The sequence below is a fragment of the Pleurodeles waltl genome, unplaced genomic scaffold (assembly GCF_031143425.1).
Source record: "Pleurodeles waltl isolate 20211129_DDA unplaced genomic scaffold, aPleWal1.hap1.20221129 scaffold_37, whole genome shotgun sequence".
Lineage (NCBI taxonomy): Eukaryota > Metazoa > Chordata > Amphibia > Caudata > Salamandridae > Pleurodeles > Pleurodeles waltl.
This window is the reverse complement of record NW_027150076.1, coordinates 11,727,544-11,738,010: the sequence shown is the minus strand read 5'-3', so window position 1 is coordinate 11,738,010 and position 10,467 is coordinate 11,727,544. Positions and strand designations below refer to the sequence as shown.

Below are 10,467 nucleotides of genomic sequence, written 5' to 3'. Positions count from 1 at the left end.
AGTTACTGCGAAAAGGGGGGAAATCCCAGTGACTTCAACCATTCTTTAGACTCATTCAATTTTAGAAAATATTTCAGCATCACTACCAAGTCGGGTCACAAGGCCATAGTTTTTCATCTCTTTTTGATCTTCCTTTTTAAATATCGATGTATCAAAGAGTCACACCAAGCATCTAGAATACGTTCTGAAGAGAAAGTATTTTTAAGGAACATAATTAAAATGTTGTCTAAAACCTTGGGGCAAGCTTGAAACCGATCTACCGGACGGCTAGTAAGGGCAGGAGCAGTTCTAACTTCAGCAGTATCTATGTGCGCATGTGCAAGAGTTTCTACATCCAGCGCATGTACACCAGTTCCGTGAAGGGAAATTAACATCTAAACAATGCAAATTGAAAACTCTGGTCAAATAGTTTACCCAGGTATTTGGTAGTACATTAAAGGTTTTTATAGCATCCAGCCATTTCCATTCATTCCATATGGTGCCTAATGACTTACAAGATGGGCAGATTGGCACTGAATTTGAAAATGTAGATTGGCATTTGAAAAGTTCAGCAGGCTCACAGCACCTATTGTTCTAGGTGCTTATCTGAGACCTCATGCTTTTAACCACAGTATAGTTTTGGTTTTCATGTAAATAGCACTTCAACATACTAACACATAATTCACTCACACCGCACCGTTATACATGAGCACCTTCACTTTAAATTGTGGAATTTGTGGAATTTAACTTTCTAATAAATGTGATATATTATTCACAAACTTCACTGGTACAGAAAATTCTTTATGGTACAACCACTGCACTACATACAATTGACATGTATGTAACAGTTGATGTAGGCAGCATGTTTTACGTTGTGTTGTATGAAGCCTAAGCCTTGATTCTGATAGGCCACAGAGGAATCTTGTTCCCTGTTTTTGTCCAAAGAGGAATTATCATGAAATAGATTTAGATTCAGGTTACCAGTATTATTTTGTGACACCACCTACATAACAATAAATTAAGCTCAATCATGACGCTGTTGAAGAGTTTCCTACTTTGAATGGACACAGAAGATAAATAAATTATTTAAATTAGTAAATGGTTATTTCTATGTTGCATTCAAAGGCAGCCTAAGTAGGAACTGAAAGTATCACATTTGATGCACTTTTTCTCTCTACAGTTGAAGTTGTTACACTCGTTCTCAGGAGAGCTGCAATGCTTCCCCTCGCTCTGCCATATGGACTTGACAAAGCTTTTCTATTAAGATATACAAATGCAGAAAGCTTTATCAGCCACACACCGTGTATCCTGGATGCAATTTCACGACTCTGAACCAACTTAACATCTTTCACATCAAATCTGTTCTTCAAACAGGCGCTATTTAGAGAGGGCCCAAGTTCTTTATAAAGAATGACAACGCATCCTCAAGGGGGAAAGGGCCGGACCCTCTGCTCAGTATAACCTGCCAACGCAGTGCGCATCCTGTTCCAGTTTTTAAGATTAGACTCATCTAATAAACCTATAAACTTTGAATTTTCATTTATGGTGCGAGTTGCTTTTTAACCTGTTGTACAGCACATTTTTAAGGCATCTATTTGCTCATCAGTAATGGAGCTAGTGCTGTTAGCATCTCTCACTGGAGAGAATGTTTCCATTTCATTCTCACGTCTGAAACGTGAAGAATGATCAGAGTTGAGTTAAAGGGTAGGGAAATCAGTGCTGGCCAGAAAACCAATATCGATCCACCATTGCAGAAAGGTCTGCATTTCTTGGACAATGACGGAAACTTAATTCCTCCATTTACTGGAGAAATGTTTCTTTTATCAGAGAAATAACTAAATTCAAATGCTTCAGTAGCCTTAAATTTAACTTCACACATCCAGGTTAGCATTTTTAAATGGCAAATCATATATTTTCATAGTTCAAAATATCTGGCCGACCCACTGATAAGAACCATGGGATGATATGAGTTACTAGGCTAAAAACACATCATAATGCAGTTTGAAATCAGGGTGTTTGATCTGATAAATCAATCTAAGCCAAATCCCATGGTCTTAAACAAGCCTAAAGAATTCCTATGTGAATAAAAAGTTGTATCAATATTGAACGGTATATCAGTGACAGCATCAGGGCAGCTTATTTAGCTGATTTTCTAACAATCAAAGTGACATGATCAGTAAATGTACATAGGTTGATGTTTTGTTTTGCCCACCACGTCACCTCAGACTAGACCCACGGATATGCAAATCAGGCTTGGTCCTACTCCAAGAGGACCACATCCACCCCAAACGTTTTTTGTATTCCTCAGTTCAACGCTGAAAGTGTGACAGGTATGTCCAGATGTGGAGCCTGTGCTCACTTTGCCCACTGGAATCAAACTTTACCTCACTGATGAGACCTAAGAAGGTTAAAACTTATTTTCCGTCCACTGAAGTTGTAATTAGCCCCATAGTCTGTTTTGTGGGTTTATCTTTATCAGCAGAGATTGCAATGTCCTGTTACTGTACCATGTTTGTTTCCTGTACTTTGGAAGCAGCAGGGTTCTTGTATCTGTTTTGTAAGCTGATCCCGCTATGTTTACAGAGTTTCTTAGGTTCATCTGTACTGCCTCCTGTATATTATTATTCAACCATGGCCACCTGCTGTTCCACAAATAGGTGGGAGACAGTCAAGCACCCCATACAGCAGAAGATGTCTTTATTTCATGTTGCAATCTTTCCATCCATCAAGTCAATCATTCTCTGCGTGAGCAGCTGCCCTAGGATGGCATTATTAATCTCATGGCTTTGGGAATAAAATCTCTGTGTACCTCTTGTGTTTAGTCCTGATAAGCACTGTCTTTCTGTGAGTTTTTACTATTTTCCATGACAGTTTTGTGCTTTGCCCTTGTATACTTTTCCTATAGTCCAGATACTTGAATGTGTTTATAATCTGTTTTCCTGCTTCTGTTCCTTCTTTTATCTCCACTTATTGCTGGACTGTCTATCACGCAATCCATTTTGCAAAAAGCTTTGCAGGTGCAATGAAAGAAGCAGGTAGGCCTGAAGTATTTAGGCCTCTGTTTATCACACTACATCTTCTCTTTATTCTGATATGATGATGTTACCAGAGTATTTGCAATGGTCCTAGGAGGGTGGGTAGGTTGGTGTTCCCAGAGACCCAGGCTACTCCGAATATTCAAGTGTATGGGTCATTCATTGGCATTCAGTGATCTTACGTTTGACGTCCCTAATAATATTGCTGATCTGTGATAATTCTGTGGTTACAAAACTGAAGGACAGATCAGGAATCCCAAGCTGTCCCGCCTATAGTTATAGTGTTTTAAGCTGCACTCCGGCCTTACTTTCATTCATCAGTAGACTTCCTTCCACCTTTTCCTCTGGTTGCTTTCTGTGTAGGCACTGGATCTTTGTCTTTCCAAAAGTATTTGTGCACACCCACAATACCCTTTTAATATTGTCCATTTTCATGCATAGGTAAAGATGAGTCTTTTTTTGGCTTTTGACATATGCTGGCCATTCACAGTTTTCAAGTCATCAAACAGCATAAGTGATATTATGAGTTAATTATAACCATATCCAAGGCCACACACAGGGCTGTTTAATGGGTTAAATGTTTATTAAATGACAATTGAGAGATATTCACAGATAATCTCAGAGGTCAATGTTCAGACATGCCCTCAGTTTTTGAATGCTGCCACAAACCCTGTAATGTAGTTGTGCGTCCTCAGCTTATTTGATGAGGGAGATGTCTTGTTTTGCAAGATGTACCCATGATGGTTTAATTTAAAAGTTGAAGAATATGGAGCTTTTGGAAATGGGTAAACACTGGTGATTATTTCTTCTGCTACAATGGAGTTTAGAAGATTGGTTTTCATTCTGCAAAGGAGGGAAATAACCTCAATTCCACACCATGCTTGTACAATGTTCTACAATCTATGAAGCAGAACACTACAAACGTTTCATTTTCATATCTGTAGTCCGCAGATGTTATCACAACGGCTTGGTGCCCAGCTGGCACTCTGGAATGGTGCTAGCCGGCGCTATACTTTTTTACGCAAACCTGTGCTTACGCAGGTTTGCATCAAAAAGTATAAATCAGGGCCTGAGTCTTGCAGCCACAGTGAAACACAGGGTAAAACATGACCACTAAGCACACTAAGCGAGCAACTGGGAGTGCAGGGAGGAAAGGGCACTGAGTGATGAGTGGTGGGGAGGCAGTGAAAGCTGCTTGTCTTCTTTCTTGCATGAGGTTAAAACTGATGCTGGCACTTGTGTAGTACTAAGGGTATATGGGAACATGCATTATACTAGCCAACATCATATTTGATAATAGTCTCATTCTTTCTTTCAAGCTGTGAAGATCCCAGAAGGAGGCTCCGGCAGGGGTTGACAATATTGCAGATTTAACCCCTGCATACAGGGAAATCCAAACAAGAATTTTTACAACCCTCAATGTATATTGATGTATTTTGAAACATCTATTTGGCATATCTAGAGCATAACTTTAACTCTCTCATGTTGAGTCAGATTCATTTTAAAGCTGATGTTTATCTGCCATTCAGAAAAAAGGTGATGTTTCCCTTGCATGAGTTCTCTCATGTACAGTGATACTGGATTTATGAATGAAACATTTCTGATATTCCAAGCACGGATAAAGGCTTTAGCTCCAGTGTGGGTTCTCTCATGTGCAGTGAGATGCCTTTTGTAACTAAAACTTATCTGGCATTCAGGACATGGGTAAACTTTTTCTCCATTGTGGGTTCACTTCTGTTGAGTAAGATTACTGCTGCATCTGGAGCTTTTCGGACATTCGGAGCATGAATAAGGTTTTTGTCAAGTGTGTATTTTGTGATGTTTAATAAGACTATTTTTGTACCTGAAGGACTTGTGACATTCAGAGCACTGATAAGGTGTTTGCCCAGTGTGGGCTCTCTCGTGTCTTTTGAGATTGCCTTTCTGATTGAAGCTCTTCTAGCATTCAGGGCACTGATAAGGGTTTTCCCCAGTGTGAGTTCTTTCATGTGAATTGAGATTGTATTTAATACTGAATGTTTTCTGGCATTCAGAGCACTGATAAGGTTTTTGCCCAGTGTGAGCTTTCTCGTGTCTTTTGAGATTGCCTTTCTGATTGAAGCTCTTCTGGCATTCAGAGCACTGATAAGGTTTCTCCCCAGTGTGGGTTCTTTCATGTGAATTGAGATTGCACTTATTACTGAATGTTTTAGGGCATTCAGAGCACTGATAAGGTTTTTCCCCAGTGTGGATTTGCTTATGTTGAACAAGACCAATTTTCTGTCTGAAGATTTTCTGACATTCAGAGCACTGATAAGGTTTATCCCCAGTGTGGGTTCTCTCATGTAAAGTGAGATTGGATTTATGGCGGAATGTTTTTTGGCATTCAGAGCACTGATAAGGGGTTTCCCCAGTGTGGGTTCTCTCATGAAGTTTGAGAAAAACTTTCTGTCTGAAGATTTTCTGACATTCCGAGCTCTCATAAGGTTTTTCCCCAGTGTGGGTTCTCTCACGTGCAGTGAGATTACTTTTGCAACGGAAGCTTTTCTGGCTCTCAGAACAATTATAAGGTTTTTCCCCAGTGTGTGTTCTCTCATGCACAGTGAGATGACTTTTGCAACGGAAGCTTTTCCGGCACTCAGAGCAGTAATATGGCTTTTGTCCTGAGTGGGCTCTCTCATGTGCAGTGAGATAACTTTTGTAAGTGAACCTTTTCTGGCATTCGGGACATGAATAAGGTTTTTCTTCGGTGTGGGTTCGCTCATGTTGAGTAAGATGACTGTTGCATCTGAAGCTTTTCTTACATTTCGAGCATGAATAAGTTTTTTGCCCAGTGTGCATTTTGTGATGTTGAATAAAAGTGTTTTTAAGCCGGAAGTGTTTTTGGCATTCAGAGCACTGATAAGGTTTCTCTCCAGTGTGGGTTCTTGTATGTAAACTGAGATTGAATTTATCGCAGAATGTTTTCTGGCATTCAGAGCACTGATAAGGTTTCTCTCCAGTGTGGGTTCTTGTATGTAAATTAAGATTGAATTTATGGCAGAATTTTTTCTGGCATTCAGAGCACTGATAAGGTTTTTGCCCAGTGTGGCTTCTCTCGTGTAATTTGAGATTGCCTTTCTGACTGAAGCTTTTCTGGCATGCCGAGCACTGATAAGGTTTATGTCCAGTGTGTGTTCTTTCATGATGAGTGAGCTTGGTTTTATGAGTGAAGCTTTTATGGCATTCAGAGCACTGATGAGGTTTTTCACCTGTGTGGGTTCTTTCATGCTGAATGAGACCAACCTTCTGACTGAAGATTTTCTGACATTCAGTGCACTGATAAGGTTTTTCCCCAGTGTGGGTTCTCTCATGCAAAGCGAAACTGGATTTTTGACAGAATGTTTTCTGGCATTCGGAGCACTGATAAGGTTCCTGCCCAGGGTATGTTCTCTCATGTTGAATGAGATTGCTTTTCTGACTGAAGCTTTTTTGGCATTCAGAACACTTATAAGGTTTTTTCCCAGTATGGGCCCTGTGATGTTTAATGAGAGTAGTTTTGCAACTGAAGCTTTTCTGGCATACATAACATTGATAAGGTTTTTGCTGAGTGTGGGTTCGCTTGTGTAGAGAAAAATTGGATTCATGACTGAAGCTTTTCTGACATTCAGGGCACTGATACGGTTTTGCCCCAGTGTGTGTTCTTTCATGCTGAGTAAGATTACACTTATAACTGACACTTTTCTGACCTTCAGAGCACTGATACAGCTTTGGTCCAGTATGTGTTATTTCATGTTGAATGGAATTGACTTTCAGATTCAAGCATTTCTGGCACTCTAAGCTCTTATAAGGTGGTTTCCCAGTGTGTGTTTTCTGATGTTGAGTGAGATATGACTGATAAGTAACCTTTTCTTCACACTGAGTGCACTTATGAAATTTCATTCTGGATTTAATTGGGGTTTATCCTGGATACTTCCCATGGTATAACCGAACTGAATTCCACAGTCAGGACATGTTTACATAATGTTCATCACTACCCTCAAAACACTTGTATTGAACCATGATCACTTTTGTTTGGAGTTCATTAGGTGTCACATCTGTAGGATGCCTTTCTAAGTAATCCCGTAAACCTTCTCTGACCATTCCCTTGCACCTATGATATTTGGTTTTGTGGCGAAGCTTTTACTTACAAGGGGTTTATGCAGCACTGATACGTTCTTTGCCGGGGTGAGTGATTACAAGTTAGATACAATTTTACATGCCTGGATTGTCAGGAAGTAGTCCCTGTTAAGATATTATTATGTACCATTAGTAGCAGAACACAGGTTAATTTTTTCATTTACACACTGCCCACACCAGGGATGTCACTGAATCTGAAGGTTCTGACCAGTTACAAATAACCAGGATTATCTCCAGGGATGGAGATGGTGGTAAGAATAGTTAGTCACTGGATATGATGTTCCAATGTTTTTGCTTTCCTAAGATTAAAGAAAGATCTTTAACTATTACTTTCTTTTGTATCATGCGTGTTCTATGATCCTGATTCAGATAAGACATATGAGTAAAATCTGTTCTCTCATGTTGAAGTAGATAGTCTTTCTGACAAAGATTTCACAGTTTAGGCACTGCTATAGTTTTTTCTCAGCATTACTTCTCTATCGCATTCCTCATTTGCCACAAGACTGAATTTATAATAGAGGTTTGGTAATTCTCTAATGCCAGATTTTCTTCTGTTTTCGGTGCTGCTTTTCTGCAATTTGCATTGCTGTGTAAATCATAAGTTGTATAGAGTAACATGAAATATTCTTTCAATTAGTATGTATTTTGGGCTCCAATATGCATATGTATATTTTTTACACTTTAAAGGCTGTTCTAGCTCGAATTCTCACACTACCATTTATGTCTTCTGTATTTTAGATGTCTGATTATGTATAATAAAATTTGTGGAATGCGACAAATCATTTGCGGTTTCGGTAGTTTCCTTTAATGTTAGTTCCTCACCAATCCTGAGGTCTAGGCAGAAGTTAATTTTTGGAGCTCTGGGCATCTTCTACAAAAAAGTGTTTATTTCCATTCATATTTTTAAATAACTGGTCTGCTTTTTTGCCAAGGTTGCATTCACCTGTAGGATTAAAAATAGAGATGTTACTAAGTGTAAACCGGTACAATAAAAGAACCACTTTAATGTTAAATGGTAGCACATTATCAGAAGGCAGCCAATTCAAGTACAATTTGTATTTGTATTTTTTTTATAGTTTAGCTGTTTTACTGCGACCAGTTGATGTCCACCACAATCTAAAGGAAATTTGGCAGGAATGCTAGCAGGAAAAGGATTTTCTTTCAAAAAGCAAAGTCTGAACATGAGACAAAAGCTTCCATCACGTCCTGAGTTCATTTTTTTTGTTTGCTGTAGCACCTTGATACATTCCTTATGGCTTCCTGGAGTCGCAGGATTTGGTTTCTCACACCCTGGCACTAAAGATACAGTTAACCTTCCAATCCAAACCAGACAGCCAAGAACTCCATATTGTTCTGCCTGGATAAAGTTGTGGTTAAACATACAGTCCATGAGCTGCCTGTGAAGGCCACCAGTACAAGCAAACTTTGAATAAAGTTGGTGCTGAAGTCATGCCACTTTTGTCTGATATCAGTGGTGTGAAATACTCCTCTTACCCTTTAACCAGAGGACTTGTTGAAAAATGTTAGAACAAACAATAAACAAGATTCAGCCAGAAAGCTTGTTGAACACTTAAAATAAACATTAAGTAAGGTTTTGCCTCATGACAAGAGCTTGTTGAACATTTGTAAAGTGAACAATAAGCATGAAGTGGCAAACAGACCTTGCGGCTACTGCTGGATTGAGTGGAACTATTCTTTTATGAAAGACAAGAAGGATTGAGGCACGCAGGCACTAATCTTCTGGAAGCACACAAGAGGAATGTTATACTATCAGGAATGAATTTGCATGAGCTTAATTATCACCATTTGTTGACACATTTGTAAAACAGAAGAACATTGTAGGTGTTGTTGGTATCCAGCTGGTGAGGAGAGATAACAATGTTTACACATACTGGTGACCACAGATGGCCAATGTGAAAATAGACCTGAGGCTGCTACAAATCCAAAATAAGTTATAAATACTGATAAAAACAAAACGTGACTGGAAAGAAAAACTACACAAATTAGTTTAAAAGTTAACCACAGGTCTCTAAAATTGGCTCATAGAAACGTAAATCTTTGTACAAATAGAGCATTTTAAACACAGCAACTTACAAAAAACAAATTATAGAACCCAATATGTTCCACTTTATCAGGTCACATACCATCAAAAGAGCAGCTACACATTATACAATCTAAAACCACAATATTGTTAAAATCTGCTGTATTCGGGAAACGTTGACTAGTGTTTAAATGGAAGATGCATTGACTAATATAGTGCATTACAGTAAGGGTTACTACTCAACTACTCATGGTATCTTTTATCACCAGAGACTCTATAGCTAACATCACAGGGTTCTCCCAGTTCCTGTAACGAGAAAGCAGAGAGGGACCAGTTTATCACCAGGGATCGGCTGCTCCCACAACAGCAGGTGTGCTTTGTCCTGAGCTCTTCTGCGCCTGGTGGCCGCTGTCTACGGTACAAGCTACATACTGCATACTGGAAATATGAAAAATACTGTATATATAGAGATATACCGAAGTGGAGTCACATATTTGTTATTTACAGTAGAGTTGTATGTTCTATTTCTCTTAAACACATTTTAAACACACTCTCTCTCTCTCTTTCTATATATAAGGTTAAAGTGACATCATAAGTAGGTAAGGCAATAATAGTTAACTTTACGTTAAAAACAACCCTATAAATTAACTGCAATAACAAAGGTTAAAGTGATGTTGTTCTAATTAGGTAATGTCAGTCGTAACAATGTGTTTTAAATCCAAAAACACACTGACATTCACCAGTAATATTTGACTGAGCCAACTATAAGTTGAGCCCCTTCCATGCACATCACATATTACTTCACTCATGTCATGTTTAATCACACCACTGATGACATCACTGATTAAAGCTCAAGTGGCATCATTGATGACATCACTGATGACATCATTCAATGAATGTGACAGTTTAGTATATGCCTAACATATCAAAGGTATTCAGCAAGGTACATCTAGACCTAATTTTCCATAGCCTCTTTTTCGTTAATGTGGGTGTAAGCTTTTGCCACAAGCTTGGCCTCCCAATGGGTTGTGGGTGTATGAAGGGAGTGAGCTCGCCACGAGTGGTTGTGCAAACACGGTGCGCAGCAGAGACTTGCTGACTAAATTCAACAAGTTTATTTCCAGGTCTCACCCCATGAAACGTACAAGCAAATATATAGGTCTGTTCTATGGACACATACAACACAGTGCAAGCAAATATATACATCTGTACTACAGACACATATAATACAATACAATACAATGAAGAGCATAAAACAGTAAAATGCATGATTCC

At 38.9% G+C, this 10,467-nt stretch overlaps 1 pseudogene; it reads right to left on the bottom strand.

Annotated features, from left to right (window-relative positions):
- Window positions 1-4,472: 4,472 nt before the first annotated feature.
- The window catches only part of LOC138276144 (zinc finger protein 850-like), a 96,976-nt pseudogene continuing 90,981 nt past the window's right edge, over window positions 4,473-10,467 (bottom strand).